This window comes from Brassica oleracea, chromosome C8 (assembly GCF_000695525.1).
Source record: "Brassica oleracea var. oleracea cultivar TO1000 chromosome C8, BOL, whole genome shotgun sequence".
NCBI lineage: Eukaryota > Viridiplantae > Streptophyta > Magnoliopsida > Brassicales > Brassicaceae > Brassica > Brassica oleracea.
Genome location: NC_027755.1, coordinates 11,848,146 through 11,851,730, shown reverse-complemented (window position 1 = coordinate 11,851,730; position 3,585 = coordinate 11,848,146).

The following is a 3,585-nucleotide window of genomic DNA, read 5'->3' as shown; positions in this document are numbered from 1 at the left end:
TCTTTGCATGTTGAGAAGTTCCTCATATGTGAAAGCTTCATGTAGTTCGTCTTATCCTGGCTCATACATTGCTGTTTCTACAGCATAGCTTTCGTGATGGTGATCATCTGCCCAACTGCCAATCGAGTAGTCTCCTTCTCGTACATGGTCGACTTATGCGTCGATCGATGAGTAGTTGGCTATGTCGGTCGATGCTCGTTTCCGGTTTCTTTGATGAGGTTGAGTGTCAATCGATGTTGAGCCTGTTATGTTGATCGATGGTGCATTCCTTTTCCAAGAGGAATGATGTAGAAGTGTATCTTCCTCATCAAGGATGGCTTTGTACTCAGTAGCTCGTTCATCCTCATAGTCTTAATCATACTCTTTTGTATGCATGTTTGGTCTGGTGTATGCGGCAATAGTGGGGTTGTAGTAGTCGTTCTCCCAATCATCTGAACTATTATCGACTGATTCTTCATGTAGTGTGTCAGTCGATTTCTGATGGCCACTGTCGATCGATGTTGCAGTGTGAGTTTCGATCAACGCCGAGTATTATGTTTCGTATTTCACTCAATAGTGGCAAGCTGCAATGATTCTTGGATCATTGATTCTTCTGGAGGACGTCTGTGACTTCTTGACAGGAATGGGGTTGTAGTGGGTATGAGGATCTATGAGAGTCAAGCACAACTGATTGAATTGCAGGTTGCACACTGCTCCTACTGTTGACAAGAAAGCTCTCCCAAGCAATAGTGAAGAGTTCCAGTTTAGCTTAATGTCTAGGACATGGAAATCAACTGGAACTAGGGCATGACCAATCTGCACCCCTAGGTCTCTCACAATCCCTCCTGAATTCCTCTGAGAACAATCCACAAAAATGAACAATTCGTTGGAAGGATCCACCTGCAGACCCAGATGGTCTGCCATAACCCTAAGTAGGATGCTGACAGATGCTCCTGTGTCGCACAAAGCATGTGGGAACTCAATACCCTTCACCGTGCATGGTATTGCGAATTGCCCAGGATCACTCTTCTTCTTCAATGTAACCCTCTTCCTCATCTTTTCCCTAGCTTCACAGAACATTCTCTTGATGTCTTCTTCATCCTTCCTTGTCTCTCTGAAGAACATCCACAATCTGTGAGTATAATAAGCTTCCTCGAATGGCTTATCTAGAGGAATCCTGAAGACTCTTTTTCGGAAACATTCATTTTCCTTATCATTGACCCCCCTCTTCAGATGCTTCTCTACTTTTTCCTTTCTTTTCCTTAGGGTTCTTCCCATAGGAACCCTATCGACTTCCATCGAATCTTCTCCACCATCTGAAGGTATCCTGACGGTCTCTGGTGGGTTTTCTGAAGGTTTTGGTTTGGGCCTGAGTGCGTTAAGACGTGCAACATCTATCTTTGGCATCTGCACTCGGTACGTAATAGGTGCTAGTCAGTCGGTGGGCACCGGAGGTTGTTGATCGATGTCGACATATGTTTGTCGATCGATGGGGGTAGCAGCATGTCGAGCAATTCTTACGTTATAAGGGTTGGGCGGATGTGAGTGTTTTGCTGCGAACTCCTCGTGAGTCAGAATCCTCACGACATTGCAAGATGCGGTTGACTCCGTAGGTGTCATCGATCGATGCTCTGGAGATCCTATATATTGATTTGGACTGGGGACTGTCGATCGATGTTCATGGTCTTGCCTCGATCGACACCAGTGCGATCCGCCGAAGCTCATCGGACTTTCTACATCGAAATCTCCTTCTTGCAGCTTCTCTTCCTTTACCACTTGCCAGAAATCATCCCCAATGTTGGCATTCACGTGGTGTTTCGTCACATCATCTCCAACCCCTCTTGTTAAGGCTTCCTGCCTCTTAACAGCTTCTCCTGTCTGAACAACCTGCATCTCCAGCTTCTTCACATGAGTGCTCAAGGTTTCAAACTTTGTGTTCAGGTTGGTGTAGACAGAATCAATTTTTCCATTGAAGTCTATTGTCATGCGCTGTTGTGCCTCAAAAACCCTATCGAGCATCTCTTCAATCTTGCTATGTTGAGTAGGCGGTGGTGGTTGCTGATAGTAGGAATTTCCATAACTCCTATTGTTGCTATAGTTGTTGTTGTAGGGTTTCTGGTACTGCGAACTATGGTTGAAATTACCCCTATTTCCATAGGAGTTTCTGTTTCCACCCTGGCTTCCAGAACCTTGGAATCCAGTTCCACCAATGAAGTTCACCTCTTCTTCTTCCTCTGCTCTACCCTCAGTGTCTACAGGTTCTGCATCTTCAACCAATCAGACCTGCTTTTAAGAAGCTTGTGAACATTGTCCAGCTTTGCCTTCTCCTCATCCATCTGATCATTCCCAAGGATGGTGGCAGACTTTTTCCTCTCAAAATCAGTGTTCTTGGGGATGTTGCTAGATGCTAGGTTTTCAATGACCTTCACTGCCTCTACTGGATTCCTGGTGTTGAAATTCCCATTGCTGGAAGCATCAAGAGCCATCTGGTACTGCACCGCGATGCCTCTGTAAGAAGTATCGAGCAGATGTACTTCATTGAATCCATGGTGTGGCCAGTCTCTCTGATAAGAATTGAATCTGATCCAAGAGCCTCTGAATGATTCTGCAGGCTCCTGAGTGAATGTAGCAATCTTGCTCCTAAAGTCCTCTACACGTCCTTCATCAAAGAAATTGCATAAGAATGTATTCCTGATGTCGCTCCAGGATGTGAGAGATCCTGGTGGTAACTGCTTAAGTCAATGTGAAGCTTCTCCAGCAAGTGAGAACTTGAAGAGCTTGCATAGGAGATAATCCTCAGGGACTCACTTGACTTTAATAGCAGATAACAGATCCTCGAACCTCTCCAGATGGTCCATAGGATGCTCGTGAGATAATCAATGGTAGGGTATCTGTCCCACAAGTGTGTAGTACTACGCCTTCAACTCGAAATCCCTCTGAATAGTGGGAGGACGAATAGCTGATCTGTTGGTGTTGAACTGATCTGGACGGTTGTAGTCAACCAATGTTTTAGGTCGCGCAGCCTCATCTACAGGTAGAGTAGTTCCTGTAGCATTAGCATCAGACTCATGGATTGCAGCCCCCTGAGCATCTCTCCTCCGACCTGCTGCATTACGCATATGACCTTCCTGGTCATGCGGGTCTCCTCTCTCATCTTGTACAAGTATCAAAGTCGCAACCATGTCTCGCGGCTCAGTATCGGTCGATGTCTGGACTGGAGTATCGATCAATGTCGGATGGACGATGTCGGTCGATGGAAGATGAGTGTCCTCGGTCGACGGTGGTGAGCGAGTATCGGTCGACGAGACTAGTGTCTGGGTCGACGGTGGTTGAACGATCGATGAGGTGTTGTTGTCGATCGATGAGGAGCGCGCTTCTTTGCGGATTGAACGCTCCAAACTTGCAGGATCTGGTGAGAATAGCAGTTGAGTGTCCTTGTTGCTTCTAGTACTGCTGGGCATATACCTGAAAATCCAAGAAAAAAATTTGTGTCAGAAACTTAACAAAAATTAGATTGAATAGGCGATCAAAGCTCCTCGGCAACGGCGCCAAATTTGATACCACTCAAATTACCCTAAGGAGTGATTTATACTCTCTCAAATAAGA